The sequence below is a fragment of the Phacochoerus africanus genome, chromosome 1 (assembly GCF_016906955.1).
Source record: "Phacochoerus africanus isolate WHEZ1 chromosome 1, ROS_Pafr_v1, whole genome shotgun sequence".
Lineage (NCBI taxonomy): Eukaryota > Metazoa > Chordata > Mammalia > Artiodactyla > Suidae > Phacochoerus > Phacochoerus africanus.
The window spans coordinates 98680657-98704171 of NC_062544.1; the positions used below are offsets into that span (position 1 = coordinate 98680657).

Consider the following 23515-nt stretch of genomic DNA (forward strand, 5'->3'; position numbering starts at 1 on the left):
CAGGTGACTTATAATCTGAGGCTGTAATGATACCAACAGTGATACCAATATGTATATATATTGTATATTAATAGTATACAATATAGTATATTAACAAGAAAGTCAATCTGACTGAAATGGATGCATAGAATGTGGGACCAGCCACCAGAAACCTCCAACGAACATCGTACTTAATAATGAAACTTTAGGAGTTCCCGTCGTGGCTCAGTGGTTAACGAATCCGACTAGGAACCATGAGGTTGCGGGTTCGATCCCTGGCCTTGCTCAGTGGGTTAAGGATCCGGCATTGCTGCATGTTTTGGCATGGGTCACAGATGTGGCTTGGATCTGGCATTGTTGTGGCTGTGGCATAGGGCAGTAGCTGCAGCTCTGATTCAGCCCAGGAACTTCCATGTGCCTCATGTGTGGCCACAAAAAGGGGAAAAAAATAGTTTACTAATAGAATTTTTAAAACTTACTATATATGGGGAGGTCCCTGGTGGACTAGTGGTTAAAGGATGTGGTGATGTCACTGCTGTGGTGAGTGTTCAGTCCCTGGCACAAGAAACTCTCCATGCTCTGGGCACATGCAGCCAAAAAAACCAAAAAACCAAAAGACCTTACTATGTATGATCTTTATAGGGCAAAACTGAAACTGTGTTAAAAGATAAAGATCTGAAAAAATGGAAAGCTATACTATATTCATGAATAGGAAGCATCAATATTGTATAGATGTCAACTCTTTTTTTTTTTTTTTTGGCCATGCCTGTGGTCATACTGCTGTCAGTACCATATCTGAGTTGCAAATTCTTGGCCCATGGATCAAACCACCTCCAGCACAGCAGCGACAATGCTGAATCCTTAGCCGCTAGGCCACCAGGAAACTCTCAGATGTCAACTCTTTTGCAAATAAATTCATTCAAAATAATTATAATTCCAATCATATGTGGGTAAATATAAGGTATGTGTAACTTAAGCTGCTTCTAAAATGTGTTTGTGTGTGAAACAGGATAGTGAAACAGGATAGTGTGAGGCCAAATTTAGAGGACTTTGATGCTAGAATATGGAGTTTAGTTCTGATCTAATATGGCAGGATTTCTTAGGCTGGAGCCAGTGTTTGCATTTTCAGAAATGTACAAAAAAAATTGTATAACTTTCTGAACAAGTTCTGGATGGCCTAAGTTTGCCCAAGGGCTGCCAGGCATCTTCAGGGCAGACACTTGTGATTGTGTTTGTAGTCACCTTGGCACTGAGCTGTAGTCATACATCAAGGGCTTATGACAAAAGAGCAGGCAGACTGACTATATAAGGGTCTGGTTAAACCAAGTGAGGCCAAGTGATGCCAAAGTTTGTTAAGGGGCTTGCAGCAGCTGGAGTTAAGTGACTGGAGAATTGTATTGTCACCCGGGATACAGCAGATGACGTTGACATGGTAAACACAAAAGAATTGACATACTGCTGTCAGTACCATATCTGAGTTGCAAAGAATGTCTAGTTTCATAAAATCTTGCTTCTGAAAAATAACTAGTGTTGTTGATTTGAAGTTTATTGGATTTGTGGTTTTGTGTTCTATTTAATTGCAAATTTGGTTTGGCTTATTCAATGTGGAGAAATTATCAGTATAAGATGTGCATTTAGTTCTTGTTCATGCTAACATTACATGATTTAGCCATCCCTGAGGGTTGTTGTAAGAATTATTTTCACTTTAAAGAGGCCCCATATGCTATTCAAGATTGAGAAGTTCTGAAACAGGCTAAGGAGGCCTGGAATATGATGTTGATTTTCTTTTTAAAAATATTTATTTATTATTATTATTATTATTTGTCTTTTTAGAGCTGCACCCAAGGCATATGGAGGTTCCCAGGCTAGGAGTTGAATTGGAGCTGCAGCCACCAGCCTACATCACAGCCACAGCAACATAGGATCCAGGCTGCGTCTTCGACCTACACCACAGCTCACAGCAGCACCATATCCTTAATCCACTGAGCAAGGCCAGGGATTGAACATGTATCCTCATGTTCATCATACTAGTCAGATTCGTCTCCACTGAGCCGCAATGGGAACTCCTTCTTTTTGATTCTCTGCTGGCAGTCCACGGGGTAAATGGGAGGTGAGAGGCAGAAATGAGTTTGGGTGGAGATGCATATTTGTTTTAACTCACTTATGGACAAATCATTAGGCATTTCACTTAATCAGATGAAGAAGGTGAGAAAACTTAAGTGACTTATTGAAAGCCACATAGCTGGAAGTGAAACAGGGAGGGTGCCAGTTCTGGCAAGCTGTCGTACAGGGATGAATCGTGGTCTCCCTAGGGCTGTTCATGGCTGGATCCAGGAAGTGAATGAATCTGGAAACTTTCTTTTTGTCTTTTTGTCTTTTTTTCCTTTTTTCTTTCTATGGCTGCACCCATGGCATATGGAGGTTCCCAGGCTAAGGGTCGAATTGGAGCTGTAGCCACTGGCCTACACCACAGCCACAGCAACGTGGGATCCGAGCCTCGACTGCGACCCACACCACAGCTCACAGCAACTCTGGGTCCTTAACCCACTGAGCGAAGTCAGGGGTCAAACCCGCAACCTCATGGTTCCTAGACGGATTCGTCAACCGCTGAGCCACGACAGGAACTCCTCTTTCTTTTTTTTGGGAGGGGCCCTATGCGCATGGCATGCAAAAGTTCCCGGGCCAGGGATTGAACCCGTGACATAACAGTGACAACACTGGATCCTTAACTGGGTGGACTACCAGGGAACTCCCCTTCTGTTGTTTCTTTAGGTCAAGTTGTCTCAGCCTCAGCGCTGTTGACATCTGGAACTGGGTGGTTCTTGTTGGGGTGGGGGAGACTATCCCGTCCATGCACACTAGATGCCAGAAGCTCCCACCTGCTTTGTAAAAATCAGAAACGTCTCCAGATATTATCTAGTGCCTCTGGGGGCAAAGTTGTTTCAAAGTTGAGAACCACTTCTTTAGGCAGATAGAAGCAAGTATCTTTTTAATTTTTTCCCCTTCCATTTAATTTGTTGATTATTATTTGGTATAAATTTTATTTTTTTAGAAGCAAATATCTTTATTTCCCACCTCTTTTAAACTTAAAAGTAACAATCTCTAGACACAGCTCCTCTTTCCTGAGATATGTTTGTCTATTTTCATTTTTCTATGTATGGACAACCCAGCGACCCCTGGCCCACATGCCTGGGCAGCTGTTTGGCATTCCTGGGTAGAGGCGCTGTGGTGGATTCAGTGAGGCTCCTCTTGTCAGGCCCTGGCTTCCACTCTGTGCTGGTGAGCTGTGCTCAGTGCATGAGAATGTTTATTCATGGTCGTGCTTCCCTGTACAGGGTATCTGTGGGGTAGATCCCCTGAAGTGTGGTTGCTGGATCAGGGTAAATACCTCTCATTTTGGTGGCTGTTGCCACATCTCCCCTCTATGAAGGCTGTGCCCTTTGGCAGTCCTGTCAGCAATGATTGAGAGGCCTGTTTCCCCACTGCCTCAGCAATGGTGTTATGAAACCTTTGGATTCTGGCAGTTCCATAGGTGAGCAATGCCTCGTGTTTCCTAATAGGCTAGCATTGCATCTGTTTCAAAGTCTACTCATCTCAAACATGGAGCTCAGTAAAACTCAGCCTTGCCTGCTTTTTCCTGACTGGCATGTGTCCTACACTTTGTCCACTTTTAGGCCTTTCCTCTCCCTGTTCCCTCCCACCAGGAATGCCCTTCCTCCTCACTTCCAAAATTTTCACCATCCTTTGAGGCTTCCAAATGCCACCTCCACTGAGAAACTTTCCCTAATTCAGCTTTGCACCACGCACCCCCAAGTCATTTCCTCCTGCTGGTGTCCTCCAGCTGCTTTGTGCTGTCACAGGTCATGTAGTTGTCACATGGCCTGGAGTCAGGTGGGTGTTCAGAGTCAGAAAGTTCTAGTTGTTGCTTTTATTCTCTGTGCCTGTGATGTATGGAAGTTCCTGGGCCAGGGATTGAACCTGTGCTACAGCAGCGATCCTGGCCACTATAGTGACAGTGCTGGATCCTTAACTTGCTAAGCCACCAAGGGAACTTCTGGACAGGTATGGTTTTTTTTTTTTTTTTTTTTTGTCTTTTTGCTATTTCTTGGGCCGCTCCCGCGGCACATGGAGATTCCCAGGCTAGGGGTCCAATCGGAGCTGTAGCCACCGGCCTACGCCAGAGCCACAGCAACTTGGGATCCGAGCCGCGTCTGCAACCTACACCACAGCTCATGGCAACGCTGGATCCTTAACCCACTGAGCAAGGCCAGGGATCGAACCCGCAACCTCATGATTCCTAGTCGGATTCATTAACCACTGCGCCACGATGGGAACTCCTGGACAGGTATGGTTTTGAATTCCAGTTTTGCCACTTACTGTTATAAGCTTTGGTCAAATTTCTTTTTTTTTGGAATCTTTTTTTTTCTTAAGAGGGCTGCACTTTGGCATGTGGAAGTTCCCTGGCTAGGGGTCCAATTGGAACTGCAGCTTCTGGCCTACACCACAGCCATGCAGGATCTGAGCTGCATCTGCGACCTATGCAGCAGCTTGGGGCAATGCCGGATCGTTAACCCACTGAGCAAGGCCGGGGATCAAACCTGCATCTTCATGGATGCTAGTCGGGTTTTTTTTTTTTTGTCTTTTTGCCATTTCTTGGGCCGCTCCCACGGCATATGGAGTTTCCCAGGCTAGGGGTCTAATTGGAGCTGTAGCTGCCAGCCTATGCCAGAGCCACAGCAACACGGGATCCGAGCCGTGTCTGCGACCTACACCACAGCTCACAGCAACGCCGGATCGTTAACCCACTGAGCAAGGGCAGGGACTGAACCCGCAACCTCGTGGTTCCTAGTCGGATTCGTTAACCACTGGGCCCCAACGGGAACTCCGCAAAATGGGAGCAATGCCTCCCTCATAAGACTATAGAAAAGAGTAGGAAGAGAGCCTATATAGAAAGTGTGGCAGCAGACAGGCTCCCTGAGAGCAGACTCCTCCATCTGTTTTCTTCATTGTCTCCAGTGTGCTCTTGCAAACAGTAAATAAAGGTATTGCATCTATTCTTTAAAAAAGAAAAGAAAAGAAAAGAAAACTGTTTCTGTAAAGTGAACAGTAATTTATTCAGCAAGGATTTGAGCATCTGTTCAGGTCCAGGCATTGACCTCAGAAGTAAGGAAGTAGCTGAGAAGAGAGATAGAATCCCTACCTTTGTAGCTGGCATTAAGTTATAGTAACAATTACCACGAGTGAGTGATATATGCTAGTTAGTATAGATATATCAATTTTGTATCGTCTCTGAAATCATATAGCACCCTCTTTTCTATGAATTGCTTCAAAAATTATTTTTTTCTTTGTTACACCTTAAATTTCTTGGTGCCTGGAATGATGACTGCTCTTTGAGGAACCTCCTTGGAGCCTCAAGTGATGGAGGAAGTCCAAACCCAGACCTGCTCCTGCCTCCTCTTCCCAAAGCTCCTCTACAGTTCCTTGTGGCCTGCAGGTACCATCCAGACCTCTGTGACCTACAAGGCTCCCTGTGGCCAGGAGCTTCCTTCCTTCCCAGCCTTGTCTGTTACCTGGTGGTTATATATACCCCTGAACCCTATCCATGCTCCAGCTCCACTGGCCCTCCAGCTTCTAGAGAGCCCTGTGCTCTCTCCTCCCTGCTTTTTCCACACACACTGTTCCATTTGCCTGGGATGGGTTTCCTTCCAACCTGACCTGGCCAGTATCCTTTTGGTTTCTCTCAGGTGTCATTTCCTTCAGGAAGTCATCAGAGATCTCCCCACTCCCTGGGTCTGGGTCCAGTGCCCCTCCTTGGTGCTTTAGAATGGGTTAGGACTCTTCTCTTCACATGGCCACAGGCTTACACTGGAATTGCTGGTTTACTTGTCTGGCTCTCCCTCACTCTTTAGCCCCGGGGAGCGGGGTTGTCTCCCTCATCAGCAGTGTATCTGCAGTGAGTGGGGGCCCAGTGATGTAGCTGAAGGAAAGATGGGCTGTGCATACATATTCTCATGTGTTTTTATTCAGCCCTGCTCAGTTGGAACCTGTTTCCCTTTGTGAGAATCGGGTTTCCCATTGCCACTTCCTTGAGATGGCAACGTGTTCTCATTCTGGCCCTGATTACTGCCTATTACTAGCAAGATCACATTCTCCTGGAGCATGGTTTTTTAAAATTTTATTGAAGTATAATTGATTTACAGTGTTTTACTTTCTGCTGTACAGCAAAGTGATTCAGTTATACACATGCACATATCCATTCCCATGTAAGTTATCACAGAATATTGGGTAGAGTTCCCTGTGCTATACAGTTCCCATTGACCATCCATTCCATATACCATAGTGTGCCTATGCTGGTCCCAAGCTCCCAATCCTTCCCTTCCCTGAACCTTTCCCCTTTAGTGATCACAGGTTTGTTTTCAAAGTCTGCGAGTCTGTTTCTGTTTTGTAAATAAGTTCATTTGTATCATTTCTTTAGATTCCACATGTAAGTGATATCATATGATGTTTGTCTTTGTCTGACTTAGTTCACTTAGTATAATCATCTCTAGATCCATCCATGTTGCTGCAAATGACATTATTTCACTCTTTTTATGGCTGAGTAATATTCCATTGTATATATATACCATTGTGTGTATATATATATATATGTATATATATATCCATTCCTCTGTCAGTGGACACTTAGGTTGCTTCCATGTCTTGGCTATTGTAAATGGGGCTGCAGTGAATATTGGGGTGCCTGCATCTTTTTGAACTACGGTTTTCTCCAGATATATGCTGAAGAGTGGGAATGCTGGATCACATGGTAGTTCTATTTTTAGTTTTTTTGAAGACCTCCTGGGACTGCAGGGTTGCTTCACTCTGAGGGCTCTGTAGTTGCAAAATGAGCTGTGCTGCTTCAGGTGTTCCTACTGGATTTGAGGTTCCATGGGTTGAAGCCCCTGCTTTTCTCACCCAGGTTTTTCTCAGGAGGAGTAGGACATGACTCAGCCACAGAGGAACAGAGGGGTGTGTGCCCACTTGGGCGCTTTGTGTGTTGTTGATCCTTGACCCTGCCAGTAGAGGGCAGCAGAGCAGCCCAACTTCTGTCCAGGTTTTCATTATTTTAATAGCCTCATGAGGGTGCCTTTTCAACTCATCCCCCATGTGTTTGCTCTCAAAAAATGGTTGTTTTTCTGGAAGATTTGGGTTCCAGCCACTGGGCAAAGATTAACCCTCCCCCCCCAATTATGAGCTAGTGTAAAAAGTGATTTTAGGTGATTTTAGGAAAATTGTTCTCTACTTTTTTTTTTACTCTTTTTAAAAAATTTTACATTGGAATGTAATTGATTTACAATGTTGTGTTTCAGGTGTACAGCAAAGTGATTCAGTTATACATGTACATATTTCCATTCTTTTTCAGATTCTTTTCCCACATAGGGTATTATAGGATATTGGGTAGAGTTCCCTCTGCTATGCAGTAGGTCCTTGTTGGTTATCTATTTTATATATTGTAGGGTGTATCTGTTAATCCCAGACTCCTAATTTATCCCTCCCCCTCAGTTGCCCTTTGCTTTTGAAGGGGGATCATACCACTTACTCACCTTGAATGGACACTGTCTGAATTTGAACTTTTAACCAGGCCATTCTCATCTATGAAGCAACCTTGGTGACTAAGACTGCCTTTGTGGAATAAAGGGTGACCTCACCCAGCCTTGTCTGTTCCCAGGGTGGACGCTCCAGGCTGCTGTATCCATCTGCAATACAGTAGTGTCATACAGCGTCTTGTGCAAAATGGTGATGGTGAAAGAACAATTTCTTCTATTGTTCACCAGCCTTGTCTGGAGGAACATTTAATTACCAGCTTGTGGTAGTTAAGGAGAAAAAAAGGTTCTTGAAACTCGGGGGGCTTTGATGGTTTAAAATTAAGGCCTGTGTGTAGGAAAATAAGATCTGTGTGTGGGAAGAATTTAGGGGGAATGGTTCGGGTACTAATTTATGCACTTGAAGTGTGTATTTATGAAGGTGTCCTGGATAAGAATAACATTGTAAAAGTCAAAGATGCTGAGGAAGCCCAGGGTGAAGGTAAAGAGGTCTGGTTTATGTTCCCCAGCATGGTCTTGGTCATTGGCAGTGCTCCTTGTTCATAGAATCCCCACAAAAAATCTCGATAATCTTCGAACTAAAAACTTTGACTATTGGAAGATCTAGACTATGAGACATGCACTAGACACGTGACTTTTTGCCTTTTGAAATCTTTCCTTCTCTTAATTTTTTCCCCCCAGAAATCTTGGTCTGTTTCTAGGGAAACCCTAGCTAGGAACTTTCCTTATATCAGCTTCTGCTTATAAAATAAGAACAATCCTGATTTTTATGTCACATTTGCTCTTCCCTGTCAGCCAGCCCCTCATCACCTGGCCAGTTTAAACCCATCTTGGGTTCACTCAGAGAGTCTGGGGTATTTACGTGGAGAATAGTCCTTGGTCCTTGACACATAGTATGGGGTCAGAGAGTGTCAGGGCACCATTTCCAAAGGTAAGTGTCTCTTCTTTCTACTCTTTTTTGGAGAAGATTTCCAAAGGGAGCATTGGTTTAAATCAATGAAAATATTGGCTTAGGTTACCCTGAATTTTGTAAACAAGTTGGAGTACTTTGGTTTAACCATAGGAATGCCAGGATTCTACCTAGCTTGGCTGTTCTTAGACTAGGGATAGGTTTTTCTACTACAGGAGTCATTGACTCAAGGGGAGAAACCTCATAAACTGGTTGAAAGGCAGACAATCTTAAAGGAAACTTATCCAAATCTTAAAAATAAGGCAAAAAGTGATTACTAGGTGCCTTTTCAGTATGCTGCTGAAACGTTGTCTAGCAAGCCTACCAAAGATCATCCAATATTCTAGTAAATATTTTAGCCTTTGCAGGCTCTCTGGTCTCTATGGTAATTACTAAACTCTGTTGTATTGTGAACGCAGCTGTAAACAACACATGAACAAATGCATTCAACTGGAGTGGTTAGAGAACCTGACTGGCATCCATGAGGATGTGGGTTCAATCCCTGGCCTTGCTCAGTGGATTGGGAATCTGGCGTTGCTGTGAGGTGTGGTATAGGTCACAGATGTGGCTCAGATCTGGCATTGCTGTGGCTGTGGCATAGGCCAGTGGCTACAGCTTCGATTGGACCCCTAGTTGCCTGGAAGCCTCCACATGCCCTAAAAAGACAAAAAGACCAAAAAAAAAAAAAAAGCATTCAACTGTGTTCCAATAAAACTTTACTTTTGGCATTGACATTTGAATTTCATATAATGTTCAGGTGTCATAAAATACTTTTCTTTTGATTCTTTTCAACCATTTGAAAATATAAAAAATAATGTATCATTCATAGGGCCTATGAAAGCAGGCTGATATTAATAAGTTGCAAATGATTTTTGTCCAATTAAAACATGAGTGATTTCTCCCAGGTAGAAAAGGACTAAAGGGTAAAGCTTTATGCCCTGTAGTACATTAACTAGTTTGGTATTGGAGTTTCTAATCAATTCCAGCATTTATCTTCTCCACAGGTTTTTTCCCTCCACTTGGGTGCCCTCATTTGAGCCAGCTTTGTCATCCTGCTGATTCCTTCATCAATGTGATAAAGGCTTTCGCATGTGCTCCTGTATATTTATATGAGAGTTGAGGGTTTAACTTTTTAAAAAGTATACTTTGAGGAGTTGCCATTGTGGCATAGCGGGTTAAGAACCTGACATATTGTCTGTGAGCACACGGGTTTGATCCCTGGCCTTGCTAAGTGGGTGAAGGATCTGGCATTGCTGAAAGCTGCGGTGCAGATGCAGCTCAGATCCTGCATTGCTGTATGTGGTGTAGGCCGGTGGCTGCAGCTCCAATTCAACCCCTAGCCTGGGAACCTCCACATGCCAAAGATATGGCTGGAAAAAAAAAAGAAAAAAGTGTAGTTTGACAGCCACAGGGATAAAAAGCAACTTGGGACATTTTAAATAGCCAAATATAAATTTCTGTTTGTTTAAGAACATGGTATTTCCACAGATGATTCCATATCAGAACAAAAGGTTCACACCTCTTTTTTCCCACCTGCCAGTTGAATGGAGAAAATGGTCAAGGGACAGTGAAGGTCGGGGAAGAGGGTCAGCGAGGAGACACTTCTGGGGTGGGGGCCCCTTGTGCCCACTTGGACCCAGGGGAGCTGTGGCATTGCTTCTCCAGGTGCGGTGATGACTTTGTACCGAGAGTTGCTTATCAGCTCACACAATTTTCCAAGAAATTGTGGTTCCAACTTTTTGGTTCCAGCCAGCAGTTCTTGCTATTAATAGTATAAAAACTAAGGAAGAAAAAAATTTTTTTTCAGAAGTCATTAGTGTAGAGAAGTGGTATTCCAGAGAAAATTGAACTGGCTCAAGAGTTTCCAAGTTTTGCGTTCATGACCAGCTATCTCTGTGACATTGGATAAGTCAGGGTACTTTTATTTGTAAAATGAAAAGCTGGTACTCTGTAGCCATTAATATTCCTTCTGGTGCTGAAAATTTTATTATGGAAATATACTCATATTCCTTTTGGTGGAATTAAGAGTGGTCACTAATTCCTAATTTTTTTTTCCTAAATAAGAATAACATAGCATGTTAAACAACAAGGACACAGGGAGCTGTATTCAATATCTTCTTATATCCTATCATGGAAAAGAATCTGAAAAAGAATATATATATATGTATACCTGCGTCACTTTGCTATAAGCTTGAAAGTAACACAACATTGTAAGCTATATTTCAATTTAAAAAATCATTAAAAAGAGTAGCAAGGTCTATATTCAGAATCTAGACTTCCAGGTTTGACTTCTTATATAAAGGAAAAATCATCCTGTATAATAAAATAACATATAAAAGATAAAAATAACTACTTTCAAGTTAATTCTCCACTTGGAACAAACAGCGGTGGAAAAGTACAAAATGGAATCGTGTGCTTTGGTTTGCTGTTCAGTTTATGGTGCCAAGTGCCTTTGACAGGATCTTTCTGTTACCTTAGGACCACTTCTCCTTTTGGTTAGTTTTTAAGTCTGAGAGCAAAGATTTCCTGGGCTAAGGGAGGAAAAGATGAAACAAAGCTTCCAAAAGGCAAGCCAGGACATTGGTGAGAGAGCTGGAAACAGAAGATAAGGAATCAGAGGCCCTTCTGAATGTAAAAGTACACTTGTGGATGCCTGAAGTTCCCAAGCCCAGAGATTATAGCAGATCTCAGAAGGCATTGGCTCTTACTGTTTTGAGGCAGTCAGGGGTCTGTTGAGAACTAAGGAAATCTAAAGTTCCTCACCTCATAGACGTGTACATGCACATACATCAAGTTTTGCTTATAACTTCAGTGTCTTTTGAGATCTTAGACATAAAGAGATGTACTTGCTAAATTTGAACAAAGGAACCAGGGCATTTGGTGTAGAAACTTGTCTTTGAAGAAGGACCTGTTTTCAAGTTTTATTATCCAAGTGGCCTTAAATTATTGTTGTTATTATTATTATTATTATTATTATTATTATTAGGCTGAGCCCGCGGCATACAGAAGTTTCCAGGCTGGAGATCAAACCCTTGCCACCCACAGCAATGATGCAAGCCATCGCAGAGACAATGTGGGATCCTTAATTGTCAGGCCACCAGGGAACTTCCCAAGAGGCCCTATTAAACTAATTAATTACCTCTCTTTCTGCCCCAACACTTACAAACAACCACATGCCCAACTGTGCAGCTTTCCCCTTTTTTTAGCAAATTGTTCTTTTACACGATTTACTATTATGTGAACTCTCAACTGAATGTCCAGATTGCACAGGTCCAGAATCCAAAGTAAATAACTTTAAGTTGTAAATAAGTAAGGTTTTTAAAAGAAAAATCTTTGTTGTCTTATTCTAGGTGGCCGATAGTCACTGCTTGCTGGGAAGTGGAGGTCTTTCCTGGAAAGATTTTTCTGTATTCTCCTGAGAGCAGTTGTGTTAATATGGTACAAAGATTAATCTTTGCTTGAGATTCATTTAATACATATCTAAGTCTTCTTGCCCATTATTATATCCATGAGATATTTATAGGATTTTTGAGAACTCTGTTGCATCAAAAAATTTTTTTGGCTGCCCCGTGGCATGCGGAAGTTCTCAGGCCAGGGGTCAAACCTGCACCACAGAAGCGTCTTGAGCCACTACAGTGACAACACTGGATCCTTAACCCACTGAGCCACTAGGGAACTCACAATTTTTTTTTTTTTTTTTGCTAACAGCAGGACCCAGATTTTAATATCGAACCAAAAAAAAAAAAAAAACAATTTCAAGGCCTAAAGCACACAGGGTAAGAGCGTCTGCGTGAATGTCTTGCTTCCAGTGCATCTTCACAAACTTGTTTCTTACTCTTCTTACCTCTTCCCTAAGCCGTTCCAACTCATCCACTCCTCTTATCATTTCTTCAGGGTCCAAATGCCTAACCCGAGTGTCCTCTTTATATCCCTGGCTACGCTGAGTCAGCCCTGCGCCAAGGTTTCCTTCAGCTTCCTGGCTTACATCTTCTTCAGAAGGTTGAGGATTTCTTTCTGCCTCCCATGGTACATCTTCCAAAGGGCAGTCTTCCTCGGCCTTTGGCATATTCTGTAATTTTCCTTCTTTTTCTTCACAAGACTTTTGCATGTTGAATATGTTTCTGTTCTCCTTTTTGAATAAATTAATCCTGCAGGAATTGGGGGCGGGGTGTATCCTCACCCTTCTTCCCTCACTCAATTTGGGTCACTCCTAAAAGACCAAGAATCCTGAAAGGATCCAGGGTACTTCTCTCCTTCTCTGGCAATAGGGAGCAGCTATAGGGAAACAGGCCCTGGACTATAAGGCAGGAACTCACAAAACTTCTGATTTCAGCTCATCCTTAATGTGACAGAGTCAAAACATGATTGGATTTAGGGATTTAAAAAAAAAAATCGTTTGTGCTTGCAAACACTTGGAGTAACTCTGTTTACTTATTAACAGGTTTGAGGCAGAAAGTAATACTTGATTCTTCATGCCTTTTTTTCCTGCTGTGTGGTACATTTCTGAAGCATTCTGGCTTGATTACATGTTGATAGCAACAGATCTATACTTAGCTTTCTCTCCCCCCCCCCCCAATTTTAATTTTGAAAAATTTCAGATCTGTAAGAAAACTGAAAAAGTAATTCAGACCCATGTAAATTTTGTAGATTGCATTTTAGTTTTCCAATTAACATTTTGCCACACTGACTGTATCTCCCTGTGGATGGGTGTGTACTTTATTTTTGTTCAATCACTATGACATTGAAGATAGGAATTCCCTAAATACTTTAATATGTACCTCCCAGGATCAAAGATACTTTTTTTGGTTTGTTTTTTGTTTGTTTGTTTTTGCCACATCTGTGGCATTTGGAAGTTTCCAGGCCAGGTATCAAACCTACACCACAGCAGCAACCAGACACCGGATCCTTAGTCATTGTAACACAAGGGAAAGCCCAAAGATACTCATATGTAATTGCAATCCCTTTGTTACACTGAGGAAATTTAGCATCAATTCAGTACTATATAGCTAATTCAGCTCATAGTCACATTCCCAAAGTGTCCTTTTTTCCCCAAGACTGAATAATCAATCAGTCTTGATTGATTGTTCTTCTTATATATTGTTGGATTCGATTTGCAAATATTTTTTGAATAAGATATATGGATAATTTAATTTTTTGACTTACAGTGTTGTGTTAGTTTCAGGTGCACAGCAAATTGAATTAGTTGTACATGTACCTATATCCATTCTTTTTCCCCATGTAGGTTATTACAAAATATTGAGTAGAGTTCTCTGTGCTGTACAGTAGGTCCTTGTTAGTTATCTGTTCTCTGTCTAGTAGTATGTATATGTTAATCCTATCCTCTTAAATTATCCCTCCCCTTAAAAAATTTCCTTTTATGTCCTGATACATCCCAATGATGTCCTTTCTTTCCACCTTCTGTTCAGCGATTGGTCAGGATCAACAAATTGCATTTGGTTGGTTTCCATGTCTCTTTAGTCACCTTTAGACTAGGAATATGCTCAGTCTTTTCCTGTTTTAGGACACTGACATTTTAGGAGTTCAGGCCGTTTTCTTCTGGAATGTTCCATAGCCTGGCTTGCCTGTTTCCTCATGATGAGGTTCAGGTTACACAGTTTGAGCAAGAATGCCATGTAGGTGGTTCTATGTTTCTGATCAGATCACATCGGGAGGCTCTTGGTAACTAGTGTTCCCAGAGCAGCTTTGCTAAGTGTGGTCACTTTGTTACAGGGGTATCTGCCAAATTTGTAAAACGGGGCCCCCTTCGCTTGTAACAAGTCTATAGGGACCTATTTTGAGACCACGTGAATGTACTTTTCCCCAGTAGGCAATCAGCCATGGATATTCTTCTTAATTACATTTGATGTGTTGTTGGAGGCAGCAGAGGGAAAAAGAAGTAGAAGGAAGGGTGTCCAGTCGGACCTTGGGAGAACCATCCCCGTTGTGCCTTTATTTGTATAGCTGCCAGAAATGAATGATGGGAGTGCTCTGTCTTTTCCAGATTTTCCAGATTGTTACACTCCATCTCTGCAAACAAAAGAAGCTTAGTTTAGCTCCTTGTCCCCCATAGAGAGAGACCTCCAAAACAAATATTTGTGTGGAATCAGTAGCCTGCAGTGATTACTGAGAGTCTGGGTGAGGTTATTGAAATGCCTGGTGTTTGCCCTGGTGGCACACACAAGACAAATGAGGCAGAATTCTGTTAGCTTGGTTACACGTTGGTTTTCACATTGAGTAAACAGAACAGAACAGGGACGTCCCACTTCAGCAGCCCCGGCTACATAAACAGCCTCTGCATTGTGATGGAGAAAATGCAGCAGCATCTACACCTGACCTGAAGAGATTTGAACTTGGTAAATGAGAGGTTTGTAAAATTGATAACCAACAAGGACCTACTATATAGCACAGGGAACTGTACTCAGTGTTTTGTAATAACCTGTAAGGGAAAAGAATCTGAAAATGAATTTGTGTGTATGTGTGTGTATATATATATATAATATATTCAGAATATATGTGTGTGTGTATATATATATATCTGTTTTTGTTTCACAGATAAGTTCATTTTTGTCATATTTTAGGTTCCACATAGAAGTGAGGTCATATAGTATTTGCCTTTCTCTTTCTGACTTCACTTAGTGTGATAATTGCTCAGTCCATCCATGTTGCTGCAAGTGGAATGATTTCATTCTAAAAGTGGCTGAATAATATTCTGAAGACGTTAAAAAAAAATTTTTTTTGAAGTTCCCATTGTGGCTCAGCGGTAATGAACCAAACTAGTATCTATGAGGGCTTAGATTCGATCCCTGGCCTCGCTCAGCAGGTTAAGAATCTGGCATTGCCATGAGCTGTGGCATAGGTCGCAGACACAGCTCAGATTCCGAGTTGCTGTGGCATAGGCCAGCAGCTGCAGCTCTGATTCGACCCCTAGCCTGGGAGCTTCCATATGTCGAAGGTGCAGCCCTAAAAAGATAAAATTTTTTTTTTTTTAATTTTTTTGGCCGCATCCATGGCATATGGAAGTTCCAGGACCAGGGGTTGAATCTGAGCCATAGCTGCGACCTACACCTACACCTCAGCTGCAGCAGTGCCAGAACTTTAACCCTTTGTGTCAGGCTGGGGATGAAACCGTCGCCTCTGCAGTGAGGCAGAGGCACTGCTGAGGCACTGCAGTCAGATTCTTAACTCACTGCGCCATGGCTGGAACTTCTGGAGACATTTTTGATTCTCACAACTGGGAGTGTGCTATTGACATCTACTGGGAAGAGGCAGGGGTGCTGCTAAAACATCCTAGAGTAACCAGGACACCACCCCTCAGCCCTGTCCTCTGTCACACACACATACTACCAACAGCAGAGGAATTTTAGATCCAAAATGTCAGTAGTACCAAAGTAGAAAAGCTCCTTTTTATAAGACAAGAGAGTTCTTTTATCAAAAAATGTTTGCAGTATATGAGTCACTGGGTGTTGCAAGACAATTAAGACATGGCCCTCAAAGCCGACCCTCTCCTTAGGAAAACAGACCAGTAGGCCCTCACAAAACTCCATAAATGCACTTTCTTATTGTACAAGCCACCTTAACTGTTGAAGGAAGATGGTGCAGCAGGCTATGAACAGGAGCATTCTTTGAGCTGGAGCTTACAGGATGAGTTGAGGGGAGGGTGGCAAAATCACTCACCTGTTCATACATTATCACTGACCCCTGCCAGGCTTCTAATTGTTTTCCCATTATCCTTTCTGTCTGCACCATTGGCAACCACACTTAGGGTTTAAATGTCAATCTTTAATTTTGCATATTTTCCTCTATAAAATATGTATAGTTGACTTGTGTGGTTATCTTAACTCAGTTGCCTTTGCATCAACTATCTCATTCATTTTCCTTTCCAGTTAGCTCTGTGCTTTTAAAACCAATTCATTTTGGCGTTCCCGTCGTGGTGCAATGGTTAACAAATCCAACTAGGAGCCATGAGGTTGTGGGTTTGATCCCTGGCCTTGTTCAGTGGGTTAAGGATCCAGCATTGCCGTGAGCTGTGGTGTGGGTCGCAGACACGGCTCGGATCCCGCGTTGTTGTGGCTGTGGTGTAGGCCAGCGGCTGAAGCTCCAATTAGACTCCTAGCCTGGGAACCTCCATATGCCGTGGGAGCAGCTCAAGAAAAGGCAAAAAAAAAAATTCATTTTTGAGTGGTGGCTCAGCAATTAACGAACCTGACTGGCATCTGTGAGGACACAGGTTTAATCCCTGGCCTTACTCAGTGGGTTAAGGATCTGGTGATGCCGTGAGCTATGATGTAGACCACAGACATGGCTGGGATCCCAAGTTGCTGTGGCCCTGGAGTAGACTGGTGGCTCAGATTAGACCCCTAGCCTAGGAACCCCCATATGGGTGGGTGCGGCCCTAAAAAGACAAAAAAACCCAAGAAACAATTCATTTTGCTTTGTACGCATCTGTTTAGTTGCTTGTAATTGCCGCAGAGTACTCCTTGGTGTGTGTATCAATTAGGCCTGGCAACAAACCACCCCCAACTTAGTGACTTGAGACAATAGTCACTCAGTATTTATGAGCCTGTGTGACTTGTTGAGTGGTTTGGCTATTCTGGCTCTGCTTGTCTCATCTGGCACCACTCATCCATCTGTGGGGCTGGTGGGGGCTGGATAGTTGAAGAGGGCTTTGGTCCATTGTGGCCTCCCCCATCAGGCTAGCCCAAGCTTGGTCACATAGAGGCAGGGCAGAAGTCCAACAGAGGGGCATGCCCCAGGCCTAGACTTGGAACTTGCACACAGCCGTTCCCACCATGTTCTATTGGCTAAAACCAGTCCCAAGTTCAACCATATTCAGAGTGTGGGGAAATAGACTCTACCCCTTAAAGGAAGGAGCTGAAAAGTCACAGTGTAATGGGTGTGGTAATAGGGAGGTTAGTTGGAGCCATTGATGCAATTAGTCAGCCAGAGGGGGCACCCATCACCTTGACCTATTTGGTCTCCCTGACGATAGCGGTCCGAGTTGCTTCCAACCCTGGATGCTGTGATAACCATCCAAGTATATATCACCTTCTTGGCCTGTATGAGAATATGGGGGATGTATTCCCAGGAATCAGATTGCTGAGTTAGGCTTAGTTTGACTACCTGCAGACATTCTTCTAGATGCTGGCTGCAACCTCAGACCTACTGGCAGTGCTCAGGGTTCCTAAATTCCTGCACTGCAGCCAACTCTTAGCATGGTCCAACTCCTTACTGCAGGCTGGTTTAGTATGTGTAACATGATCCCTTAGTGCCATGATTGGTTTTGCATTTCTCTGCCTCTAGAGTTTGGACCTCTCTTCCTCTTCCTATTAGCCTCCTGGCTTCCTGAGCACAGACATGGAAGAGGGAGGCAGCATGGGGTAGATGGGTAGCTCAATCTGGAATAAGGAGATAAGGTCTGCATCAGGAGGTAAGGCAAAGAACTGAGGCTGGGACTTGGTGCTGAGGGCAATGGGCATCCTTGGCATGTAGGCGGAGCTTTTGCATGTAGGTTCTTGTTTTAGAGGGATTCTCTTGACAGTAGTATGACAATTGGAAGAGACAGATCCTTAATCATTAGCCTCTTTGGAAGCACCTGGTTTGGGCCAGCAGAGAAGTGATAAGGCCCTGAGGCGAGGCAGTAGAAATGGAGAGAAGAGGAAGAGTTGACCTGGCCTGGGAGCTGATTGGATGGGGAAGGCAAGGGAAGAGCAGGAGGCCAGGGTATCTTGGTTTGTCTGGGCAGGTGGGGATATGGTGCTGGCACAAATTGTTGGGGAATATGAGAACAACAGACCCTGGGGAGAAGAGTAGTCCCTTGGGGCAATGTTGAGGACACCTGCGTGTGTGGATGTGCAGCTTGTAAAGGAGCTGAAGTCCAAGGTGAGAATGTAGACATAGACAAGGGGAGGGCGTTTTCTCTACAGGGAAAAACAAATGTATAAACTCTTTATCTTTGGAGATATATATATATATATATATATACACTCAAAAGAAAACAGACAATTTGCAGAAAGGCTCCTTAGCACATACCTTGGCATCGCCACCACCAGGCCCTTCTCCAGAGCCTTGGAGTATTGGGTGGAATAGTGGAAATGGCCCTGATGTAGGACACAAGGAGGTGGGGCTCTGACTTTGTTTGTGACCTCACTGTTACTTTACCTCTCTGTGCTTCGGCTTCCCCATCTACAGATTGATGCTAATCAGGGTACCTCCTTCAGAGTCATGGTGATGATTAAACAAGGATGCATATAAATCGTTAGAACACTGCCAGGCATATAATGTAGTAAGTGCTCAAAGTAAGTGTAACCTGCTATTAGATTTTTTTAAATTGAGGTATAGTTGATTTACAGGGTTGGGTTAGTTCCAAGTGTACAGCAGAATGATTCAGTTATATATGTGTGTGTGTATCTTTATATAAGAATCTTTTCTGAAACCTACTGTTAGATTTGAATATGGGTTGATAGAAACAGTTGAGCTGAGTGAACTTTCTTTTTTTTTAAGGGCTGCACCCATAGCATATGGAGGTTCCCAGGCTAGGAGTTGAATCAGAGGTATAGGTGCCGGCCTATACCACAGCCATAGCAACTTGGGATCCGAGCCACATCTTCAACCTACACCACAGCTCACAGCAATGCTGGATCCTTAACCCACTGAGCAAGGCCAGGGATCAAACCTGTGTCCTCATGGATGCTAGTCAGATTCATTTCCACTGAGCCATGATGGGAACTCCGAGCTGAGTGAATTTTCACTCACTCTTGTGAATATTTTCATATATTATCTGCCAGATCCCACGGCATCACCTTTAATGAAAGTAATGGGGTAACACCTCTTGGAGTCTAAGGTTCAAATCTGTTTCACAATTTGGGGTCCTGGCAGTCCCAGCAATTAGAGACACCTCTTCCTATTTTATTTTTTAAAATTGTATCAGAGTGGAGTTCCCATCATGGCTCAGTGGTTAACGAATCTAACTAGGAACCATGAGGTCGAGGGTTCGATCCCTGGCCTTGCTCAGTGGGTTAAGGATCTGGCGTTGCTGTGGCTGTGGTGTAGGCCAGTGTCTACGGTTCCAATCTGACCCCTAGCCTGGGAACCTCTGTATGCTGCAGGAGCAGCCCTAGAAAAGGCCAAAAAAAAAGAAAAGAAAAAAAAATTGTGTTGGAGTATAGTTGACTTACAATGTTGTATTAGTTTCATGTGTACAGTAAATGGATGAGTTATCCATATGCATGTATACATTCTTCTTTCCCATATACGTTATTACAGACTATTGAGATTTTTCTGTGCTATACAGTAGGTCCTTGTTAATTATCTATTTTCTATATAGTAAAGTATATGTTAATCCTAGCGTCCTAATTTATTCTTCCCCACGCATAAAACCAATTTCTTCTTTTGCCCTCATGCTGGACTCCTGTGCCCACAAAATGTTCCAAACTTGGGACATCTTGATGTACCTCATTTTTGCTCACTGAGAGCCCAGCAGTGTTTTCAGTGATTTCTCAATTCTAGCCAAGCCTTCGGTCCCTCAGGAAGGCCAGTGGATGCTCAGATCCTGTGCTAGCCTTGTCTGTGTTCTCTGGGCTTCGTGATCTCCCAAGTCCAGTCAGCGACTGCGAGCCTTGAACAGCGGTGCCTGGATACTGTGTCCCTCCTTGCACTGGTGATGGAAGAGTTTGTTGCATCTGGTGACTGTGTGTAGCCACCCTTGGCCATGCTTGGTTGGCCTGCTTCCTGCAGGATATTTTAGGATTCTCATGTCCTGTCTATTTTGCTTTAGGAAGAAGGAAGCAAACGAAAGACATTGCAAGATAGGACTAAACAAAAGCAGAGGAGGAAATTCACCCTCTAATGTTTGCCATACAAATTGCACGTGGAAAGGGAGCAGTGGCGTCATGGATGATTTTCTAAATTTTGTGGGTTTTTATCCTCAATAACTCAAATATTCCAAAGCTACTCTGTGGCTTTGAAGAAGCCACACTGGTACCCTTCTGCAGGGGAGGGTTTGGGAGGCAGCCTCGCTGAAGGAAGGCCCATCAGAGCTCCATTGTGGGTGGTATGGAACAGAGGCATCTTGCCGTACTCTGAGGCTGCAGCTTGGATTCAGAGTTCAGCTGTGGTTTAGCTTTAATAAAAAGTATCCCTGAGCTGCAGATCCCCTGTCTGACATGCTTTAGGAATCTCTCATTTCAGTAATTTACAACCTTTTTTTTTTTTTTTCCTTTTGGCTGCACGTGCGGCATGCCAAAGTTCCTGGGTCGGGGATTGAACTCATATCACAGCGGTAACCCAAGCCACAGAGATGACAACACCAGATACTAAATCTGCTGAGTCACCAGGGGGACTCTAGTAAATTACATCTTAATAGGGAGTCTTGTCCTTGCCTGTGAAGGGTCCTGGAGGAAGAAACAAGCAAATAGGTGAGACTTAAAAGCCCTTCACTGTTTTTGGCCAGTTGTATTTTCCTGCAACACAAGGGAGAAATCACACTGCTGAGTGCAGCACTGTGTGTGTGTGTGTGTGTGTGTGTGTGTGTTTCCTCCTGGGAACCTGAGAATTTCACTGCCAGAATTATCTGTTTGTCATCAGCTCTGGGTGCAGACTTTGACTAGGTGCTAGCTGTGCCTCTGAACCTCTGGACAAACCATTTAGGAAACACCTGACTTGAAGGCAAGTCCTGCTTAGGGAGAGTGTGGGTATGGAGAGTAAGATTAAAATTTTTTCTTAATATCTGTGGTTTTTTTCTTTCCATTTTCAGTAAAGATGGAGAATTTTCTAGAATGGGCCTTGCTGGTCTGATTGAAGCATCGCCGATTGACAGCCTCTTACACAGATCTTGAATGGTGTGTTCTAGTGATCAGAGCTTAACGGTTCAGTAAGTGCTGAATTGTACCACATCTGACCCATTTCTCTGTCCCCACTTGCTGACTTTGGAGCCTTGCAGTGAGCCTTTTATTATCCATTCGGTAGGTAAACAAAGCTAAGCCAACACCCTGTTTTCAAAACTTTACAGTTGAGGGAAGAAGAGATGTGGACACTGACCATAAGCTAGAAGGCAGGGGGAAGAAGGTGCTAGAATAAAGGTGTTACTGGGTAGGTGGCTCCCCGAAGTGGGGTCCCTGGGATGTCACCTTTGAAGTACAAGGGGGTTCCTGGCTGAGTAACTTTGGAAAAGGGTAGGTTAGACAAGGTCGATTTATTGCTGTGAGGCCCTTTGGAGGCTTTAATACACTACATTTTTGAGAGTAGCATATTAAGTCTGTCCTTTCCCAGATGAATTTGACATTAACCCTGTTTTCATGGTCTATCCCTGAGAACATACTTTGAAAAATGTGACTTAGGGAGCAGGTGGCATATTTTTTGGTGGCTTATGGTGTTAGGCACTAATTCCTGAGTTATCTGTAGTTGACAACTTATACCTTATTCCTTTTAAGAAAACCAGGAGTTCCCTGGTGGGTTAAGGATCTGGCGTTGTTACTGCTGTGGCTTGGGTCACTGCTGTGGCATGGGTTTGATCCCTGGCCTGGAAATTTCTGAATACTGCAAGCATGTCCAGAAAGAAAAAGAAGCCCAAATTCCTCTGCTTTTTATAATTTATTTTTTATTTTTTGGCTACACCCTTGGCATATGGAAGTTCCTGGGCCAGCAGTCAAGCCCACACCACAGCAGTGAGCCAAGCTGCTGCAGTGACAAGGCCAGATCCTTAACCTGCTGTGCCACAAGAGACCTCTGTCTCCCCCTTTTTTTATTAAATGAATTAGCTCTCTTTTGAGAAACTCTTGACATTCTTTGCAATAACTAGATATCCTCTGAAAAGTTCCAAAAGGAAACTGCTGAAATCTAAAATTTTACTCAGTCACTTTCTGTAATTCCACCTTTTTTACTTGTGAGGGTCCATCCGCTGGATAAGCAGATTTGATGAGGTTTTGTCTTTTTTAAAAAAAATGCCTCTGAGATTAAGTCAGACTTTTCTAGATGCCCAGTGTTTACAGATTGGGTCTCAAGCCTTGACAGATGGGTGACTTTTCAGAGCAGTTTAGAAGCCAGTTGACATAAGTCATGACAAGAATGTGACCTTTATTGTTAGAAGGTTTGTGGCTAGATGTGCAGAGCCTTATAAAGACTCAATGAGCTCATCTGTGAGCTCCATGCTTCCTGAATATGAAACAAAAGCTGAACATAAAAGTGCGTGCTTGCTAGTTTTTGGTTGTGTTTTCCTGAACAGCATCAGTTTCAATGGAGGCTGGAGATGTATTTGAGGGGGATGATGTGTGGGGATGGGGTGGGAAGGAGAGTTGAATGACTTGAATTGAAAACTTAATTTTTCAGTTCAGTTTTTAGAAACTGGCTATGTGGCAAGAGTCCTCTCAGCACCAAGTTGTTTTTTTTGCTGTTGTTTTTTGGGTTTTTTTTTTTTTTTTTGCCGTAAGTCGTAGAATGTATGGACTGCTGTGCTCTTTTTTTTTATGTGAAATGTTTTCCATTTTTAAATATTTGAGGGCTCCACACTTAGCTCAAATCCGACTGGTTATGAGCCCAGATTTGGAATTCTTTTCACCAATACGGTAGATATTTTCCTTTAATAAGAAAATGCTTTTGTGTGTAATTTATTCCCCAGCATGCAAGATAAGCCAGTGTTTAAAAACAGAACAGCAGACTGACATGTTACTGTGAGGGAACTGAATGTTGGGAAGTGGCCTGGGATCTGAATTTGTAAGTTTTCTAACCCCCAGAGCTGGTGTGCAGACAGGCAGTGGAGGGAGAAATGGAAGGCCCTTGACGTCAGCTGTCACTCTCAAGCCATGTGACCCCCGAACATCCCTCAGCAACGCCAGATTCAGCCTCATCTGAACTGAGGCTGGTGATACCTTTGGCCTCATGGAGTTGTCAGTTGGCTTAATGGGTTGAGGATCTGTGTTATCACTGACGTGTTGTGGGTTTGATCCCTGGCCCAGGAATATCTGTGTGCCAAGGGTGTGGCCAAAAAAAAAAAAAACGCTGCTTAAGGACT

The 23515-nt window shown here is 43.2% G+C and overlaps 1 protein-coding gene and 1 pseudogene across 1 annotated transcript in view; one reads left to right on the plus strand and one right to left on the minus strand.

Annotated features, from left to right (window-relative positions):
- CMTM8 (CKLF like MARVEL transmembrane domain containing 8) overlaps positions 1 to 23515 on the plus strand; it is a 104593-nt gene that overhangs the window by 38136 nt on the left and 42942 nt on the right. The window lies entirely within an intron of this gene.
- Positions 12267 to 13133, minus strand: LOC125121162 (transcription elongation factor A protein-like 8; annotated as a pseudogene).